We start from the raw sequence: 22,554 nt of genomic DNA, 5'->3' as shown, positions 1-22,554 counted from the left end.
GTGCGCGCGCAGAAATGACATTTGATAACCTGCACTCCGCAAAAATTAGTAAGAAAGAGACGCTCATTTTACTATTGAAATAATTTCATACATGAATTTCATACATGAATTTCGCGCGGTGGTCGAACAGCAACACAACGGAATTATCCGGTCTCGGGTGACACGGACAGGCCCGCTAGTGTCGTGATATCAGCACGACAGTCTGCAATTTTGCATGGTCAAGTGTGCGCGAACAATGTGTGTTCTGAGTGACAATAGCCGCCGAGATGAACGCGGAGAATGCGATTACGCGAGAGTCGTGTTTTACGACGGCTGTATTACGACGGCTCGCGCGCGACGTTATCGCGGCAGACGGCGTTTCGTAACAGACATTGACAGCGCAATAACAAAAGGGTCGCGGGCGATGTGTTCGCGGATCATCGACCGCTTTCCATGAGAATGCCCACGCACACGCGCGGCACACGTGCGCGAAAACCTGTCCGCGAAAACACGCGTTCCCGCCAAAGGCAGAGAGCCGACCCACTCCGGCGTGCACGGGAAACGCCACTAATGTCTAAAATTATCGTCGCTCGCGTGTCCTCTATCTGTGTTCCTCGGCCAATCGCGAGCACATGTCGGAAAACCGACTCGCTTTAATCTCCTACGTCACTTGGTCGTGACGTTCGCGCCAGGGGCTTTCAGTTCTTTAAGGCTGCCCGTACAAGAGCCGCGGAAGGTCGCTGGAATATATATATTATAATTATTAATTATCGTTATTATATATTTATTGTAGTAAATACTGATCACAGTAGAATTCAATAAAAAGAGATAACTTTTTTCTTTATCATAATTTATAGTAATGTTCCTTTATATGATTACAGTTACAAATACCAAACATTTCTTTTCTCAGTGCAATGCCAGTTTCCACCAACGTCAATGAGATCTTAGCCTGAGTGCAGGCCTTGGATCTTTAATCTTGGAGTGGAATATGAATTAAGGTTAATATTCAATCGACTTTGGCAGAGACGGGCACGATTGCTTTCAACGTTTCGAGAGGAAGATGCATCTCGGGACGTTCAATCAAGATTCGAATGTATGTTTTTCCCGGGAGAACTCAGCGTATTCAACTTTCGAACGCTCTTTCTAAAATATCTATTCTGCTTGCGGACGTGAAGTCGCATCAATTTCCTCGCGCACGATCGTAGAGACGTCAAGTCAATTTCCAATCGATACTTCCCGTACATTGTGTGTCGAGCCGCAAATGCAGGCAGGGAAAGGTGGAAGCGATCGTTTCGAAAGTCTACGGCGCGTACGGCTCGCAATCATCCCGTGCCACGCGGTGACTAAAATCGCGTGGAAACCCGCGAACTTCAGCGAAGCGGCTGAGCGTCCGAAAGTACGCCGGGGAAAGGTGTCAATGGAGAGAGAGAGAGAGAGAGAGAGAGAGAGAGAGAGAGAGAGAAAGAGAGAAGGTTTATAATGAGAATGCCCGGTGGTGCGTCACGCGCTTCATCCGCTCAAGCGCGATGTAAGAGCAGCCGCGAGTATGTATATTTGATTATCGATTTAGCCGAAGCCTCGTAGCTATCCGCAGGTCCAGTCTTTACGGTTGAAAACTTCGGCTTGCGTAACGGCGCGCGCGCACACACACAGACAGACAGGCACGAACGTTGTTGACGCACATGCGATTATCAGACTTCCGTCCAGGCGAGCTTGGTAATCGGTAGTCAGAAAAAGGAAAAAAAGAACCAACGCGACTGATCGCGGATAATAAGTTTTCACGTGACACGCGCGCAGAGTGCGACGTGTGAAATACATGTGTCATAAAATTGATATATCATTGAGGAGACGATGCGCATGTTTTACGGTTCAGATAAATCACGCGTCGTGATTCCAAACGATGCATCGAAATGTTTTCTTGCTCATATTTACAACACGGACTATCGCGCGGCGCGAGATGCTTCAGTCGCGTGGAATAATTTATAGTCGCAGTTGTAAGAGTGTCGATTGAATTTCCCTCAGTTCAATGGTCGATTGGGGCAAATACGTCTCGATTCGACTGATTGACGACTGACTCGAGCAAAACCGATCGAAGGATGTTTCGTTGATTGATTTCCGCGAATGCAACTCAAGGCTGTTCAATTGACGATCTTTTCATTAATCGGACTTGGCGAATTTAATTAAATTTCAATCAAGATTCAATTAATTTAGGCCGTTTAATTGACGCCTTCAAATCAATGTTGTGTCTATTAAACAAATTACGTGTATTGGCGCAACAATAAATCACCGACCAAATCACAATCGATCACAATTTAATCAATTGATAATTACAAGAAAACAAAGAGCTTATGAGAGCCAAACACAAGAAAGTCATAGCGCGAAAAAAATTTTGTTATTAATTTATACAAAATGTGGAAACGTTTCGGTCCCACAATGTTTGGTCCTTTTTCAATCTAAAAGATCCACCAATCTTTTGGCATCGCGAAAGATGCCGGCGACTGAAAAGCACCAGATAGGTCCCCGCTTTGAAGGGACCACTGATTTCACCAATCGAGCGATTATCGATTGAATCGACCAAATTTGCTCGTATGAACCGTCAGCTGAACGGTCTTTCATCAAATTCAATCGTCAATTAAATAACCTACGATTGAATCTGCTAAGTTCAACGAATAACTGAACGATCTTCCAACTAGACTGACACATATTGATTGCTAATGAAATATGATGATTAGTTGAAATAATACTAAATTATTCGCACGACCCTGCACGGAAAAAAAGGATTTGCAGCAGCAAACTAATTTGCTATATATGGACAGTTAAATATAATTCATTGTGTTAGCTATTTTTTCTTTGCTACAGAAACCTACGATAACAAGAAAATCTCGTACAGCAAGTGGCTAACGCAGCAAATTTGCTACAGATGGACAACTAAACATAATTTCAGCTACTTTTTTTAGTCGCAGAAGCAGATTTTCTTGTTATCTTAAGAAGGAAATTGGTTCCTGCAGCAAAGAAAAAGTGGCTAACACAGCAAATTATGTTTAGTTGTCCATGTCTTTTTTTTCCTTGTGTTTATATAATATATCGTTGGCAACGCGAGCCGCGCACTCGAATTTGGCGTGCACGTCGATTTCCTGCTCGTTCTGTTTCGACATGTCTAATATGCTCGCAGATAGCGGACGTGATAAGCTGGTTCAACCAAGTTAAGGAAACAATTATAAGTAATTCCCAGTGTCGTAATTAAGTATGTATGACAGTTTCAAGTTTGACGTCGTCGAGCTGCTCACTCGCACGAAATGGAGGCATCTCTCCGGCGGTAGCTCGCGTGGCTCATTATTGCGCACACCCTTTGATAAACAAACGGCACACAGGCACTCGCGTTATTCCGCGCGCGTGCGTTCACGTTACAAAGTATCACGCGCCGCGCACACGCCGTAAATATGCTCTCGCTCGTCGATTCAGCTCGCGCTTCCTTCTGAAGCGAGAACGCGAGACGCACACGCGCGCAAATTGGTAATAGTCCAATTTTATTAGTGGGGTGAACACTACGAGACTGATAGTGGAAACGTGACGTCGCGCAATAAAGCGGCGGCGGCGGCGGCGGCGACGCGAGCGAGATAACTCGCGATATTCGTTTCTGGCAACCAGGAAGCGAGTCGGTTTTGTTCACTTCTGCTGAAAACAATGGCTGATGCGCATGCACCGAGCGATCTCTCTGTGCAACGGAGATGAGAGAGTTCATGGAATAAATTTGCTAGTAAGAAAGAGAAAAAAAGAAAGAGAAAGAGGGATGTAGAGAGACTCTCTTGTGTAGACGCTTCTCCTCTTTCATTTGCCCTATGACCCGATGTATGCTCGGTTCTGTGGTCTCGGCCCTCGCGCGAGAAAAAACGACGAAAGTCGAGGCGCACGGCGGTAGGTAGTTGTACGTCGCAACAACTTTCAACCTTGCGAGAGCGTGTTGCGAACGCGCGCAAAAATCCAAGCCGGTTCCGGCCGCGCGCGCGGAATTATGACGCTTTTATGGATTCCGCGAGATCCGCAATTTTCTCCGCCGACCGATTACCGAATTATGTCGTTTCGCAACGCGACGCAACGACCGAGACACGTTAAATGCACGTAATTTTCAGAACAATATGGAGCACGTTTAACACCGTGACGGCCGCGTTGTTTGCGCATCGAATGCCGGTCGCGGCCGACACACGTTTGTTTGCAGCGCGGCGCGATGCTACAATTAACGCGACCCTTCCTGATCGAGTTTTAACGAAGCTCTCGAGTCATTTTATAAATTTACATTTATACATGTTACAATTACGCATTATGCAAACGAGTGGCCGACTAATCAATACATTCGTTAACAGCAATAATATATGTATCGACAGGGACGTTTAATTATAGCTGTTAACGCGAAATGCAAAGCAAAATGAGGACAGGATAAATGACATATGCAGTAAAGGTGAATAAATGAGCAAGTGAAACGAGCAAGGTTGCGTTCGTAAGATGTAAGATAAAAATGCACTGGCAGAGAGCGAAAAAAATATCTAAGTAATGGAATATACTTATTCGGGTACTAGTAACGTATAAGAACATATTTGTTTAATTACTATTATAATACGCAATATTTTCCAAGTAAGAAAATATGTATTTTCCTCAAACCTGTTTGACGAAAGAAACTGTTTAAATAACAGAATTTAGATTCGAGTACATTAGTGTCGTCAGTACTCACCGAATAAGTACGGTAAATGTCCTAGTGATTGAACGTGTACCGATAATTGAATTACTAATAATATACTTGTGTTTGTTAAGATGCTTATCAATAAATGAAACAAAATCACAAAGTAACTAAATATTTCTTTTCATTTATTATGTTGTTTTGTATATTGAAAAGCATTTTAACAAAGAAAAATACAAAACCAATATGTCAATCATTGAGACATGTATGTTCGGCCACTGGGACGTTTATCTTATTTCTTATTTTTAGATAACAAATTTCCTATAACATTAAAAACTAATTCTACAAAGTTAGCTAATATTGAAAAATTAATATTGAAATTCTATAAAAAAAAAAAAATTATTAAAGTTGTGATACACACTTTTTGCCACAGCGTTACGACGTTCCTCCGTGTAACAAGCGGCGTTTTATTACTCGGCCTTTATTCAAACTACCGCGACGCGCAGCTACACACAATGGGGGGACAGAATCGGACTGCTGCTCGCACCGTAAACAACGCGTCAAAGTAAGGCGACGCCTTGCGCCACCGTTGTAAACACCTCGTGAAAGGCGACTCCTCGTCGCTTCATTTCGCTCGTCATCTTACGTGACGGGACGATTTCGACGTGCTACGCGAGCCCCCCTCCTTTCCCCTTCGCCTCCTGCGACGGAACAGTCTCGAACCTCAATGAGTAACGCGATACACTCAATGAAAGATCGCACGCGATTACGCAATGCCGGAGCTTCGTCGCGCGCGCGTCTCGATCTCTGATAATGAATCGGAACGGGACAGAAATCGCACTCGGTCACGATATGACGCCATGTGATTACGCGCGTGTGTCGCCCCGATACAGAGCGGCACTAATTAAGAGAAATCGCACTAAGAATCGCGCGGATGGCGTTAGTCGTCGCGTCAGTCAGTCAGTCGGTCAATCAGTTGGTCGGTCGGTCGGTTGGTTAGTCAGTCGTCGTGCTAACGCGTAACATTCAACCGAGCGTACTGTAGTCAGGCTTGATCTCGTAATTTGTTTCGACAAGGAATAATTACGGGCGGCTTCGCGACGTCATCGGCGGAGCCGGCTGGAAATAATGGCGGCAATTTGCGAAATCGTCCGGCAATTCCGCAAGTTATTCGGTAAACACACGGTAGAGAAACTAATTCAGATCCACCCGTTTTGTCGTGTAATACTTTTTAATATTGGGGCGGGAACGGGAGAATTTCGGGATTCCCGAGCGGAGAATAATCGCGAGTGCTTCCAGGTAAAAATGTCATCCTGAATACATCTCGAGACATGCTGCAGACCGGAAAAGCGCGAGGGAAACCTTTCGTGCAAAACATTGAAAAAGAAAGAGAGAGAGAAAGAGGTGATTAATCTCGTGAAAATTCTCATCAGTGTTGCCGCGAATTGTATTTCTCTTGTTCCAATCAGCAATAGTGCACAATATGCATATGAGATTATTACTATCAATACTATCAATATAGTGATACTTGCTGTAAACATGGCTGACTACACGGAGAGAATTTTATAGTGAGAATTATTACAGAATTTTGTAACCGAGAAACAGATCGACGTTTCACAATAACTTATTATCCTTTCATTGTGTTATTTATATCTTAGGAACCAAAATGTGCTATTGAGAAATGTGACTTGGCAAATTTTACTTGGCAAGACAAACATTACTGACACACACACACACATTCTGTTTCTGCACTACACATTCAGAAAAAAAATATCCAAAATATATAAAATAGTATTCGGTGGGAACTAATTATGTGTTTACAAAATTCTTTTAATTAAGTGGAACAAACAATCGCTTTTGTGAAAAAGCCAAGATTTCAAGAAAATGCATTTCCTTGTTACAAACACATTTCATATTGGTACAAGTTATATATTGATACCCACAGAATAAACATTTCTTATTTCTCTTTAATATTTGTTCTCTCGGCGAGGTAGGAAAGAATTTGTATGAGAAAAAAACTGCAGTATTTTCCAAGCGTAGAATTATCTCAGTGCGCAATTGCAGCAGATACACTTCTCTCTCTTTTTCTTCCACTTTCTTATCCGCGTAGGAAACGAGCGCGCTGCTCCCGTCCGACGTCGTGAACGCCCAATCACGGCCTGCAGCGCGAATCGACTCGACGAAGCGAAGGTGCATCAAAATAAATCAATTATCATTCGCGCGCGCTTTGCCCACGCGGGACGAAAGATCGTCGCGGCGCAGGAATGTGACTCACGGCGTACATTCGTAACTCACTCGCGGACACGCACGGTATGCCCGCGGTCCATTAGTCCGAAATGGCTAAATAAACGGCGGTAACGTCGCCAAAAATGGAGCTGACAGTGCCGTAGTGGAATTGAAACGCTCGACGAGCTCAACCTAATTAGCCGGCGATCGTTACGCCGTACGTAACGCGTTGCACAAAGCTATCGAAGACTTACGTGAATGCACGTCCTCGATGCAGCACGCAAGCTGCGACGCGGCGGAGGCGAGCTTACGTTATTCTGTCGTCGCCGTTGTTGTTGTCGTGGCCGTCGTCGTCGTCGGAATCCCACGAACGACAACGATTTGTTTGTTAGCATAGCTTCCCGTCGTTATCAATTTGTCGATTAATCGACCCAACGAGCCGTGGCGTCTCTTCCTTCAAATCGACTTTCCTTCCGACAGTTACACGCGCGAGTACTTAGTGGTCGTTTTGTATATTTGCCACTCTGTATTTACTAACTCTTCACCGACTGGTTGGAAATATTTTAACGCTTTGGGGACGGGATGTGCAATGCTGCACGGCACGTTTTTGCCTTCACAGCCAGAGAACGTCCGAGTTCTTCTCGGCGCTTCCGCGACACACATCTGTCTCTCCTCGATAGTCGGTCTCTCAAGTTTTCACGAGTTTCAACGAATCTTTGTGAACTCTCCAATTCCCAAGAGACATAGTACATCAGAGTCAGACGGAGTATTTCGAATTAACGTTCGAATTAACTCGGATAATCATCTCGTATGTATGTTATTTTCCTACACTGAGAGAAAACATATCTGACAGGCAAAAAAATTTATTTCGTAGATAACTGGTAACAAATTTATACTTGTATTACTCTAAAATATCTCTCAGGTAAGAAAGCATGTGTTTTATTAACGTCTTCCTAAAACTTTAGTTTTTCACGATTGCTTACACACACACACACACACACACACACACACACACACACACACACACACACACACACACACACACACACACACACACACACACACACACACACACACACACACACACACACACACACACACACACACACACACACACACACACACACACACACACACACACACACACACACACACACACACACACACACACACACACACACACACACACACACACACACACACACACACACACACACACACACACACACACACACACACACACACACACACACACACACACACACACACACACACACACACACACACACACACACACACACACACACACACACACACACACACACACACACACACACACACACACACACACACACACACACACACACACACACACACACACACACACACACACACACACACACACACACACACACACACACACACACACACACACACACACACACACACACACACACACACACACACACACACACACACACACACACACACACACACACACACACACACACACACACACACACACACACACACACACACACACACACACACAATTTGAAAGAGAATGTATAGATTTAAGTACATATGTTGTTAGTTCTCTCCGAGCAAATATCTTTTCTTTTTTTAAATATTTTTTCTCTCAGTGTACTACTTTTCGATTAAAATAACAGAAGGGAAAAATAGCTGGCTTCAAAAATGATGATTTTCATAAAATTAACTTCTCTCTCTCTCTCTCTCTCTCTCTGCTTTTCAATGTACGATAAAATATGCAACTCATAAAATTCAAATCTGCTCGACACACTCATTTTCGACGGAAGTTTTTTTCTCTCCCTCCGTCCCTCTCGCTCACGACGCGGAAAACACAATTCCCGCTTGAGAATCCACGCGATATACTGCGCCGTGTGTATATACCTCTCTCTCCTTCCCCCTGATATACATAGTAATTTCTCGGAGAGCAAGTATAGGCTGCGAATGAGCAGAGAATCCGAGTTTTTTGCGCGGATCGATTGCACGACGAACATATATATAGGATATGAATCACGGCAGTCATAACAACTGACCGATCGACCGACAGACCGCAAACCTATCGACCGATACACCTATTGCAATTCCTTATGCAATCGGTGGCGTATCTCGCTGGCGCGTTGATAATAACTCGCGTACGGGTCGACAAAAAAGAATAATTACGACTCAATATTATCCCAAATAGAATTCTCTCGTACTATTTGCTCGTGGCGTAATTTTGTTATTAGCGTGCGCGACAAGCCACGAACGGTTCGGCCATTCATATCACAATATGCCGATTTCGCGCGGTGCCGACACAGCGCGGACGATGAAAATTAACGACCGGCGATTAAAGCGCGCGCTCAGAATCATTCTCGTGCTTCAAGTAGCCGAACATTTAACGGCACAGCGGTGCACATACAAACACACACGCACGCACGTGTGCAATTTCGATAGCGGCGAGGCGACGACGTCACGATCCGCGACGTAAGCGCGATGAAAACGCGTAAATTTCGCAGGGCGGCGGCGAGCGCGACACGTCACGCTAGCTCTCTCTTTCTCTCTCTCTCTCTCTCTCTCTCTCTCTCTCTCTCTCTCTCTCTGTCATCAGCGCCCATTAATGCCATTCCGGGAAAGAATGTCATGGAAGATTGATTCCGCGGCCTGCGCAAGCGAGCGCGAGCGAGTGTATCTCCTTTGCAAATGCCTTGGCTATCCTAAATACCAGAAAAAGGTCACGTTCGCGGTGAGCATCGAGTCTGGTGGCGGCCATAATACTGCAACATTGTTGGTCAGATAAACTAGGCTCTCGTACTTTCACGCGATGAGCGCACGAACGTGCGCGCAAACGAACGAACGAACGAACGAGCGAGCCACTCTTTTCCCCGAGTCCGCGTGCAGATTTCGCTCTCGACGCGAAACAAAGAAAGCGAACGCTCTGCGCGACCAGGAAGTGACCTCCCTTCTCGTCTCATGCGGTGGGCGCCAAGCTCCCGATAAAATAATCGAGGCTTTTAATATGCATTTGGGAACTTTCGTTTAATAACCTTCGCGTGCCTCCCACTCAAAGGTAGAACAAAAGGTCTCTCCTTCGTACTCGCGCATTCGCACGTATTAATTGGAGCAAAAGGGTCCACGTTTATTAAGGAAAGATCAAGAATAGCAAAGATGCTATTCGGGAATCCGTACACAGAGAAATACATACTGCGTTAAGAGAAAAATATCTGAAAATTCACTTGTGAGATATATAAAGTTTAAACTTCATATCCAGCAAGTAAATTCTCAAGCATTTCTTACGTGAGTGTGCACTTACGTAAATTCTACTTAGTTCAGATGCTTTGTAAACTTATACACCTGCAGATCTATTATAAGCTCATCACACGAACATCACATTTATTCAAAATACATTCTGGATCCTAACAAATTCAGTACATTTCGATAAAGAATATTGAAGCAAGAATTCGGGCTACTTGTTGGAGTCGGACTAGCATCCTTCGATAAAGATTTCTGATATATTTATAAAGAAAATATATTCTTCCTTTGTGAGCGCATGAGATTTGTGAGATTTGTGACGAGTATGTTTTGTGTGAGGATTATTCTAGAGAAAATATTGCTCGTTGAAGAGATAACTATTACTTAGAAACAGGAACTGAACAATCTTTAGCGATAAAATAATATTTTTCTGTACAATACGTGAGTGTATCCTTGACCACGCGGCGATTGCGACTGACGAGGAAAAACTGCTCGAGAAGGAAAAACTGTCGATGTTACTGTGAATCAATAATTTTCGGCGCCAACCAGATCGTTTTCTTTTTTTATTATTCCGATAAAGAAGTAATAGCATGGACGTACATATAAAGTTATTAGCGGTAATGCTACGGCAACATTTAATGAATGGCTTCCGTGGTTTGTAATTATTTCGCTATGCAATTATAAATGCAAATAGCAAACGCTTTTTTCTCGAGCCGTACGTCATAGATACTCGAACAACATTCCACCTATATCGAGAGTTACGGGATTTTCGGCGTTATGCATGCACGAATAAAATTGAAATCGTTATAATTAATACCGCTATAACCCTATCATTATCAAAGTTACTCGTGTGATTTTCAATCTCAAGTATTATGAACTGTATTAATAGTCGTTACTCGAAACCTGTCTTGAGTGAGATAATCAGGTTTGATTGCAGAGTTAGAAGTGAGTTTTTCAGTTGAATCGCAATTATAAATGTAATGTCGCATATATTATGTCATTAGAGTGAAAAACTCAAATCTAATCCTAAATTCAGATCTAAGTATTCCACGTGAGGGACAACTTTCAAGTAACGACTATTAATACGAGCCCACGGCCCGTATTTAGAGTTTATTTATTATTCGGAGTTGGATCCAAGTTTGTCAATTAAATTATAACATATGTGACATTTATATCGTAATTCAACGGAAGAATTCTTAATTTTCAATCAACTCCCTGAATAACTTCCTGAATTAAATTACCAATCTAATTCTAAATTCGAGCCTGAAAATCTCACTTGAAACAAGTTTCAGGTTACGACTATACGAACCGATGTGTATCAAAATTGTACAACTCTCGATCTAAATGTTCGGAGACCCATAAGGCCGTGTGTACTGCGAGAAGAGAATGTGCTGGACTCTCGACGACTGTCGAGCGATACCGATCGTCGAATTTCAGCGCGATAGTCGCTGAAACGTCACGTTCTCGAGCGCACCGTAATGACATGCATACCGTGAATGACTAACTGCATCCTCCTCTCATTCGCATGCGTTTTTCCGAAGCTCGGTTCTCACTCCTCGCTTGCTCGCGATGTATCATAGGAAAAGAGGCGCAATAGCCCAAGGACGATTCATATGTATATTAAATAGGAGACGTAGCGTGCGCGGTGTTACGCGGCGTCGAGAGAGTCCGTTAAACGCGCGCGAGAAGGATAGGAACGAACGATTTTACGTAAAAAATCGCCTTACAGGTCTTACGAAAGCGAAATAAAATCAAGATCGAGCGAAATAAAGTCAAGATCGAGGAAGAGGGGAAGGATCCAAAACGACGATCGTTTACGATTAGCCGGAATTAAGGAATTGCCTGTCGCAGCTTAACACTTTCACCGTCACTTAGTGTTTGCACAACGCGTACGGCGTTTTTGTCGCATTGACAGCGAAAGTGCGTTATTAAATAAAATACTATGAGGAATCTCGCGTCATTGAAAGACACGCGTTCCAGAGTGTGCTCTTCTTTTTCTCCTTCTCACCGTGACGTTGTTGTTTTCGTTCTACTTTTCTGAATGGTTTCGCAAGCCAGAACTGGAGGCCTGGATTAGCAGAGAGGCGACATTGAAAAGTTTCGTCTCATTGGCTACTTGAATTACAAAACCCAAGTGCACTATATTGTCTCCGCACCTGTCTAAAGTCTGATGTGCTCTTTTTCTTCTTTATTTTCTTTTGGTTTAGAAATTAAGATTTTAATCCGAAAGAGATAAGGAGAGAAACAATAAGCAAAGAGCACGTTGTTGATCAAACTTTAGAAGGCTTTATATAGCGCTTGAGTGAGTTGTAATCTCCCGTTAAATATTTTTACCACATCACAATTTAATGAAGAATGTTTTTCTGATGTACAGAATTATAACGTCAGAAGCTAATTCAAGCTAGTCGCATGTGACTAATCGACTTGGGCTAATCATTGAGGTTAACTTTACATATCGCCATGCATAGAAAATAACCACATTCGATATATCGAATCTCAATGTCGCCTGTCGGCAAATCTAGAGCTCTGCCTAGTTACGGGAGAGTTGAACTGCTGCTGTTTATACGCGTAAGCGTACGAAAAATCCGCTGAATCATTCGCGCACGAGATACTCTTAACTCGAGCTAAACTACGTGACATAATCGCACGCATATTTGTACGAGTTATTTGTACACGGAGTTCTGCACGAGTTCGAGCTATATTTTTACGGGGAGATAAAAAATTCTTTTTTTTCTATCTATTTATATCTCACACGGAAATCGAGAGAAAAAGAGAACGATATGTAATAAACCGTGGCGCGGCGATGGTCGAAATACAAGAAATAAGTGGTCGAGTGTAATAACGACGCGAGCTGTTAAATAAATTGGTGTCCCCTCGTCGCCGATGTTACATTTATCACGACAGTCACGTAATAATTTTCGAGAGATCTGACATTTACGTTGCATCCTCGCGAGAGGTTAATAGTTCCTCGAGAGGACTCGTTGACTCGCGGGAGAAGTTAATGAGCGGCGCGCACGCAGAGTCAACACTCAATGAGCGGGATCGTTTCACCCGCAAACAAGAGTGTAAAGTGTAGAACAATGTCTCGTAGTCGGGTGAAACGGTATTTTCTCGCCGAGTCGTGATTCTCGAGTCCGCGAATTTGTCGTCCTTCTCAAGCTTGTATACATATCTCCTCAGAGCGAAGAGCGATAAACGGATATTACGGCAAATCTGCTACAAAATGAACGATTCTCTCGCCCGCCCGTGACTTTGCGCAACGGCATTTAATTATCTCGCATTCGCGATTAATCACCTAAGTGGTGTGTGTATGTGTGTGTGTGTGTGTGTTTACCGGGATCTGCGGAGTTACGGAGGCACGGAGTTCTCTGAAAATAATGTACAAACACACGATGTTAAACGCGACTCGCGCTCACTTACATATCCCACCGATTTGCCGCGTTAGTATGAACAAGCTCATTATATAATGGCGACATGTAAATACTTTTCGCGAGGAGTCTTACCACATAATGGACGTAATCGCGTATCTATAATAGACAACGGCGATTTATTTGCGGACACGCGGACGCGCGCGGGTTCCGCCTACAAATCCGCTCGAAACGATACCGGACTTGCGGAATCGCGCCGGGACTTTATCGCCTCGTCCGCTCGTGGTCTACATTTCTTCGCGCCTATCTCCCTCGCCATTTATTTATTATCACGGTCGACGCGCGCGTTGCGCGTGAAGATTACGCGCGACAATTGAAATGACGCCGAAGAAGCCGAGAAAAAGAGAGAGAGAGAGAGTCGGAGCGGGTCGAATGTAAAGAATCGTCTACAATGCAGTCAGCTTAAAGCTCCCGGATACTTGACGCGGTCATGTTGGATTGTGACGTCAGAAGCGAGGAACAACAAGCTGAAAATCCTTGCCTCTCACATAAGATATTTGTGTGAAAGAATGTTACAAATCGCTTGAGCATATTTGCCAAAAGTTCCCAAAACTATTATTTTCTCTTGACATCTCATAAAATGAACGTGACAAAATAATGAGGAAAGGTAGATCAAAGAAAAAGATTGCTTGCCGCGTTGATTTTACGGCTATTTATTGACTGTCAAGAGAGAATTGTTTCTGGAGCGTCTTACAGGAGTGTCCTTTCATACGAGTATCTTTTTACTTAGAAATGGCAAAAATTCTGGACGCGCGTTTTCTCGCTTCTGACGTCGTCAATCAACTGTTCCGCGCGGTTTCCCAGGGGCCTTAAAGTCGTCTAGCACCAATCTGTAAATCGATCGTGCACCTATTCCCTTCACATAAACTCGTAAAAAATGACTATCGAACTCGTCTATGAGACTTCTCATTTTTTACGAATTTACGTGAAGGAAATAGATACACGATCGATTCACAGACTAGAGCTACGACTTCGAAACTGCGGCAAACCGCATTGTAGACGACCCTTAACTCCTCGTTGCTTCGCGCAGGCGACGACAAAAACGGAACAATGAAATATCGGAACGAGATACACGGGACAAAGATCGTCGATCCACGCAATTACGTGGGAGAACGTGAAACGTTCGTCACGTGATTTTTGAAGTCGCTCATCCGATCAGCCACTTATTGCCGAGGAGTGTTTTCGCGTCATTTTATATTAAGAGGATAATCAATTGTTTATGTTAACTTAACCTCTTAGCTACGCCACTATAGTAGCTTTCGCGTATATCATATTTCTGAACGGTACGCCACTATAGTGGCTCACTCTTATTTCTAATAAATTATAATTCATTCATCTAAAACTGTATTTTAATGTACTTGTGTAGTGAAAAGCATTACCAGACATAAATCGCAGTGCTGCATTGTTTACACGCAATCCGCGTCGAACTTTGCCGGTACAAAGATACAGCTCCGCGGAAAGTCCAGCCGTAGCTAAGAAGGTAATCATGTTATCAATCTTCGTCCACGAGAGAGAAGAGATTAGTAGGAAAAAACCCACTTTTTATCTGTGCTCAGTAAGTTAGTTTAGTCTTTTAAAACATGTGACAATTAGTCAATTTTTCCTGACGGTTCGTCACATTGTGTGTGTTTATCTTGCTTTCTAGTTGATAGCGCATGTGGAAAATCACGACGTCAATTTAGGTGAGAGCCGAGATTCTTTGTTCGCGGAGTCCGCGCGCTCGACCAACCAGGACGCTTAAGCAACCGACAGTGGAAATGGATCCCCGAGGGCTCCGTGAGCGCTCTCGGTCCAAGTCGTTGAGAACGCGCAAATCATTGCACTCTCACCGCGGGGCCGCACGATACGAATTCAATCGCCACGCGTTCGCAACGAGCGAATAAATCGGAAACGGATGCCCGTACAATAGAATTGAATCGACGAGCTGCCTGTGTGCACACACGCTCGGAGAGAAGCCCGTGCGGAGTTCTTGCAATTTTGTCGAGAAACAAAGCCATGTATTCGCTCCTTCTTTCTGTCTCAGCGCTGAATGTAACGTAGAAATACGAGCCGCGCTCTCTCTCTCTCTCTTTCTCTCTGCACGATCACTATCTTCTCTTCTGATTATCAAATTCTGATGATCAAAATTTTGATTCTGAACTCCGAACATTTTTATATTCTTAAGGATCAGTGTGTTTAATCAACTGAAAGAGAGAGAGAGAGAGAGAGAGAGAGAGAGAGAGAAATAAAAGAGAAAAATAAGAAATGACACATCAGACGTTAAATGGAATATTTCGTATCGCAAGTAGGACTGAAATTTCGACTCGCTCACCGTGCTTCGATTTGTATCTGAAATTTTCGTGGAATTTTGCATTACTTCGCTTGAGAAAGAGAGAGAGAAGAGTCGCGCATAAAAATGACGAGTGGGTGAGACAGGTAGAGGGATTTACAAAGCGATCGCGATGACCTATACCGTAGTCGCACATGTACAGTGTAGGGTTCGAATAGAAGCGAGGACCCGACCAGCGGTTACCGACCTTTGATCTACAGAACTACGATGTCCGCTATCAAGTGTCTGACATCGTTATCGTGGAAGAAGTTTCGCGCGCGCGTCTCGGTATTGTGCCGGCAAACAAGACACTGACAAATGAAGCATCGCCGCGCCGTGTGCTCGCGCAAAACCGACCGACCGATTCCGCGTGAAGAAGGAAGATTACACTGTGTGATCAGGACTAATATAAAGCCCTGCGCAAGTCAGGGCTCCATAGCGCTCGATTCAGCCCGATTCACTATCGACTATAATCTGGGTCGACCTGTATCTTCCACTTTGGTGAAGTCAGAGCGCGTCTGGGACGTTTTTCTCGTCAGCAAAATCCCGACTAGAAATTGACACTATGCTCGTGATCAGATTGATCTTAACCAGTTGTATCAGTTTTGTAAAAGATGATGTCATCGGGTCCTGGTAAGTCGTGTAACGCAACAAAATCAGAATTTTACTAATAGTCAGGATTATTGATAATCACGACCTTACTTACAATCAGGACCTGACAACATCATCTTGTACAAGCCACCTAACTGCTTGGAATCAACCTGTTCAAGCTAAATTGGCTTATAATTCTCATGTAATCTCGAATGCTTTGTGGCTTGGTTGGAGTTACGTGAATAGTACCGTAAACTCGGGGTACGAAGAATTGTATAGTTCTACAGATTATTTCATCATAGTTAATTCAGAACAAACAGGTAAGGGCACATACCAACATATTTACTACACTATATTATATATTCTGATCGGGATGATTGTCAATACGCAAACAAGTTCGGGACTTCATCAAAGCGGTCATAGACGTAGGTTGTGTTTGATAATGAATTCGGTCCGGATCGAATATAATCGTACCTTGATTTGCAGGATTCTGAACTAACGTCACGTCTTATCGCTGTAATTGATTGCAACGATCGTTCCCGAACTGATTAATCTGGAAGAATTAAAGAAAAAAAAAAAAACAGTTTTCTCGGTCGAGGCTTTCCGGGAACCCATAGCGCGGCAGACTCGCGTCGCGTTCACCTTTCGCAGGTGGCTGCGATCTGCGGATCGCGCGACCTCGCGCGATACACCGATGTGGGACACGACGGAGTACTTAGCCGCCACCTCGATAAGAATACTCGGCGGACCTTGACAGAGGCGCGACTCCTCCCACGAGTGACCGCGGCAGAAGGTTCGCGGCGCCGTCGCGGCTTCTTTCTTGCGACTTCGCGGCCAAGCGTCTGGTGGTGTCGCCCTGGAGGAAAGCAATCAGACAGGGACGACGATCGTACTCGTGACAAGCGCGAGCGCAAAATCGCCATAAAGCAGGAAAGGACGGCGGAGCGTTTGAACGACCGCGGGAGAAAGCGCGCTCGATCTCTGTCCGATGGATTTTCGCGTGCATCTTCCTTTGCGGAAACGCGTGCGGGGGAATTAATTGCGCGGAAATATTAACGTCGAGTATGCGAAAGCGGAGAGAGGATTCTAGAAGAATGAGCAAAGTGAAAGAAAATACCTGTTCCACTTCTCTCTCTCTCTCTTTGCCTCGGAAGCAAAATATTTACTGTTGAAGATTCGAAAAATGCCGCGCGGATGACGACGTTCGCGAAATTTCGCGAAGAATCCCCGCTATTCGTGCACTTGTCACGGGTCTGAGAGCACAAAGAGCATGTCGGTCACGTCGCGCGGGGAAAAACAGCGACGTGAGAACGAGAGGAAGGAATAAATAAGGAGGCATGCAAAGTGACAACGCTCACGCAGCAGCCGTGGCTGCTGATTTACCAATCATAACGAGATCGGTTATTGCTCACCGTCGCGCGCGTTTCCAGGTGCATACCACGTCCTGGTACGTGCCAGCGAACCTTGAAAACTAGCCACATTCCTTCAGCAGGGCTAAACTAGAGCGAGTTCGAGTCCCGCGGCTCTCAAGAACAAGCGAGTCTCGCGGCGAAGCGCGGTTGAAGCACTGTGACGAGCACAGTGCACAAATTTTCGGCAAAAAAAGTCGAGAAAAGTAGCATCAGTGTCGGACGTTGATCGATGAGAATTTTCTTGGACTAGAGTAAGCGGCAAATCAATAGTCAACATCGATCACTCGTCACATGTATGTAAGCACAAATAATTGAATCGTTTGATGGAATTAATTATTCATCTCTGTGTAACGAGCTATACCTAAAAGTTTTATTGATAATTAATTTCACCATTGTCGATAAGATAACGTTTGTCGTACTTTATGCATGACGATTGATTCGTCTTGATGACTGATCTGTCAATTAATCGTACGGTCAAAGGAAATTCTCATCGATTAATGCCCAATGCACTGCTGAACGTTTCCTGGGTCAAGAGTCACTAATCTTTCTAATCCCGTCCGGATACAATATGATACGATATTTGCAGCTGTCAAGATGACTGACGATTAGCGTAAACGACACGTACGATGATCACGCACGCGCATATCCAGCCAGCCAGCACCGCGAGAGAAGTAGGAAGAGAGAAGACGCTCACAATTTCTCTCGCTAGATCGGCGCCAATTATGCTTTTTGCTGTTACAACGAAAAGAAAAGCAGCGGTAACAATATGCGTATGAAGTTATTACCACTAACACCAACGTGTGGCGCGGCGTTTATCGCGAAAATTGTTCCCCTGGCTACAATCCGCCGCGCAATTATAGCCGCCGAACGCTTTTTGCATCAATGTAGGAAACGTTCGGGCTTCATTGCAGCTCTCGCGGTGTACACCGTATCTCGTTTTCGCTCCTCCATCGACCGATCCCGCGCGACGTTCCACTTTTCCGCGAATCTCACCGCGTCGACGAGTTACGAGAGCCGCAGTTAGCGGCCAGCCATTAACGACTGCAGGAACGTAATCCGCGATCAAACGCGAACTTTCAACGCCTCGTTCAAAACCGAGATAGCCGTACGTGGTGCGCGCGCGCAATTTTCGTGGTACTCGCGCTCTGATCGTCGATAGTCGTCGATGATTCTCGCTCACTTGCACAACCGGCAAATTCGCGAGCACCTCGCAAACCGCAGGCCGCGCTTTCGGTTCGGTGGCTGGCTGGCTAGCTGGATATGTATGTAAGGTATATACGTCAGGTTACATCGAGGTATAATCGTTCGGCGAGTTTCAAGTAGCTGCGCGTTGTATACGACTCTGGTTTCGCACACTCTACTTTGTGCGACTTACGCAATATTGTCTCATAATATGTAATTTCACGGAATTTAATATGTCATGCCTGAGCGCGTAGCAACATTTCGCTCGGCTGCTACATTATAATGACACACTGTACAGAGAGAGAGAGAGAGAGAGAGAGAGGCAAAGTGTATCGTACGACATACTCCTACATATTTTTTAACACATTGCGTCTCGCGCCTAACAAGATGCATCCTCAGCGCGCGGTTCGCGCTTAACTTTGTCGCGTTCGAGACGAGCGAACGCGACTTCCGCGTTAATTGGAAAAAAGTGAAGAGAAATGCATACGCGCGGGAGATACGTTCCGCACGCGAGAGACACGTGATCGCGATCGATGACGAAACCGCGACGGTAAAGAGAAATAAGTGCCGGCCCTCAAGGCCGTGTAGAAAGACGATCGAAAAAGAGGATATAGGCAGGAAGGCGCGAGGAGAGAACACAAGCGCGGGAAAGAGGAAAGAAAGAAAAGAAAGAGAGAGAGAGAGAGAGGGAGGGAAGGACAGGAGAGTGTGTGTGTGAGAGAGAGAAGGAAAGGAAAAGAGTAAGAAAAAAGAAGTACTCGAAAGAACGCAATTCAGCTTGACCACTTTGGGGGCCGTTTTTCGCTGCCCGACATTCGCCGGCCTCTAATTGGCCGCGCGGAGTCAGTCAGCGCCGAGGTAAGTCTTTCGTCTCGCCACACCGTATTTAGACGGACATTAATTATGCACTTTTACCTTAGACGGCCGTCACCTGTTTCGAACGTCTGTGCACGCGCGCCTTACGTCTTACTTCGGCTCGACCGCTCCAAATATACAGGGTGTCCCGCGTCGCAATCGAGGTGATTTGAAAACGAGAAAGAGAGAGAAACGCATCAGAGAAATTTGCTGCTTGAAACGGAGAAATTCGCTACCGCATATTGAATCGTGATGAATTTCTCGATGAGAGACGCTTTAAATCGGTGGAATTTTACATGTGCTGCACGCACAGTCGCTCGCAAAGTACGATCGAAGCGCGCGAAAAATCTTTTCTCCCGGACTTTCTATCGCGTTTTCGAAGGCCGATCCGCCGCCGAGGTACTTTCGCGCGCGCTGCGAAAATGTCTGCCGGAACTGATCGCATTAGCCGTGTGTATGTATGCACATGTGGCGCGCGCGCGTGTGTTTGCTCTCGATCGATTATTACAATTAGCGGGCTTTTCGCAACTCTATTAGACGCGAGCGCGACCACGTAAAATACTGCACTCTCCAGCGGGTTATTTAACAATTATGCATGTCGAATGAATAGAAAGGTGAATCTAATCGCAGTTAAAAAAAGTTCGCCTCTCTCGCCGCGGCACAGCGATGGGCGATTACGATATAAGAGCGCGAGGAGCCGTTTCCTGGCTCTGACTCGGGGAATCTCGGATTTCGTAACTCGGTCGGGACCAGAAGCTCGAGACGCGAGTGTGTGAGAACGAGTGTGGGCGAGCCTCGAAATTAACCTTTTATATCTTCGTATATCCCGCAGCCGGGAAGGATCTCTCTCTCTCCTTTTCGACAGCAACAGATCTGGCTATTATTCTAGTATTACGAAATTAGCACTTTGCAACTAGAATTCATTTTTGGAGTGTTGGAATATTTTTCTTTTGATTCTAGGAGAATACTCTCCAAGCCATACGTAAGAGAATATCGTCCAAGAATAAGATTACGTTCTCCTGGGTGCGCAAGAGGATCGCTCTAATTCGTCATCTTCCCCATTTTCAATCTCGCGAATTCCAGCGAACTCACGAGGTTGTTTCACGGCGGAAACACGTGGGAGGTGTATCTCAGCCACATTGGCGCACGGAGAAAATGGAGTCCGCGGAGAGCGAACTTTTCTGTGATAAAAAATAACAGAAGGCAACAGCGGAGCGACGGCGCAACTGCGGAAATAAATCGCGAAAGCGGACACACACCGTCACGGTCGACACGAACGAACGAATAATGCGCGAGCTCGAATGCGCGAGAGAGAATGGAGAGAAGACGGAAAGAAAGGGAGAGGAAAGAAAGAAGAAGAGAGATTGCGACGGGAATGGATACGAGTACGAGCGAGGGAGCGAGCGAACAAACGGTGAGAGAAAATAGATGCAAACGAAATGTATGTAATGATGCTCGTAGCCGCACTTGACCCAATGGACGACGAGAACGCGTGACGCTCGGCCATGAAAAATAAAAGGGGAAAGAGAGAGATAGACGGTCTCGGACGACGCATTAACGTGCGTAACGCCGCGATAATGAAAGGAAAGCAACGCAATCGTAAACAAGAAGCGTGCGCAAGGTGCACGCCTCGCTCCATTAATAACATCTGATCGTGGACAAGATAAAGAAAATGCCGGAGCGCATGTCCGTAAGCGATATATCAAAACAAGTCCTGGTAAGTGCCACGATAAGTGCACGTGTATACGTCTGTGTGGGTGTATGTAGATATTCTATATATAGAAAGAGAGAAAGAGAATGTGTTCCGAAATTGTCGTACGGACTTCTCTGGATCTCGACTCAGGACTGATCCGCTCGGAGAAATGACTCCGACCTGGCCGACCACCAGAGTCAGTACTGTCTCTCGAGGTGCACTTCTTTTTTCCTACGTCTCTTCAATTGCACGCGAGATCGCGACGTGCGTATAATGCGAAAACGCGGTGAGGGGGCGGGAGTGGCGAGGAAGGCAGCGATTGGAAAGACGGGCTTGAATAACGCGATTTGCATCGCGCCTTGTGTGCTTATTCCGATAAAACGCACTCGGCTGAATGTGAGACTGAGAAAATACGAGGCGAGTTTGCCGCGGAGTCACACGGAATCAAGGGAAGAGAAACATGGGAGCGCGCGAGAGAGGTTCTGCGGAATATTGAGCAACGCGCTCGCTGCGCGAATGAGCGCTGCGCGCGCGCCCGCCAAGACCGAGCGTTACTTTGTAGCGCGACGACAACGAGAGGAACGAGAAACGTCCTCCTACGATTTCGCTTCTAATATTGCGAAACCGTATCTCAAATTATACCCTCCTCCCAAATGGGACTGCGAATCGCCTGATCATTTTAATGGAGAATTTCATTAAAAAAAGTCTGCAGAAGAGAGACTGGCGTTGCGACATTGCGCTCGGAAACGAATAACGATTTTTCGCGACCCTCGCAAATGAAAGGCTCGCCTCGCCTCGTCGCATTATGCGGCGATTACAAGCGCTAAAAAGAGAGAAGTGTGACAGAAGGGCGAGTAAAGGTAATCGAGAGAGAAGGCAGAGAGAAACAGAGAAAAAGAGAGAGAGGAAGAGAGAGAGAGAGAGAGAGAGAGAGAGAGAGAGAGAGAGAGAGA

General features: G+C 45.2%; 1 protein-coding gene across 5 annotated transcripts in view; it reads right to left on the bottom strand.

The window, feature by feature from the left end:
- LOC116845084 (terminal nucleotidyltransferase 5C) overlaps positions 1–22,554 on the bottom strand; it is a 143,571-nt gene that overhangs the window by 33,219 nt on the left and 87,798 nt on the right. The window contains exon 2 of one of the 5 annotated variants that reach the window (XM_032817436.1): positions 16,934–17,012. The exons of the other annotated variants lie outside the window; for them this stretch is intronic. The gene's annotated coding sequence lies outside the window, so the exon portion shown is untranslated. The remainder of the gene's footprint in view (positions 1–16,933; positions 17,013–22,554) is intronic. 5 annotated transcript variants of the gene reach the window in all.

This window comes from Odontomachus brunneus, unplaced genomic scaffold, assembly GCF_010583005.1.
Source record: "Odontomachus brunneus isolate Ranch 3 - 2012 unplaced genomic scaffold, Obru_v1 Obru_scaffold_004, whole genome shotgun sequence".
NCBI classification, from domain to species: Eukaryota; Metazoa; Arthropoda; class Insecta; order Hymenoptera; family Formicidae; genus Odontomachus; species Odontomachus brunneus.
The sequence above is the reverse complement of the archived record's forward strand: the minus strand, read 5'-3'. Positions and strand labels throughout refer to the sequence as shown.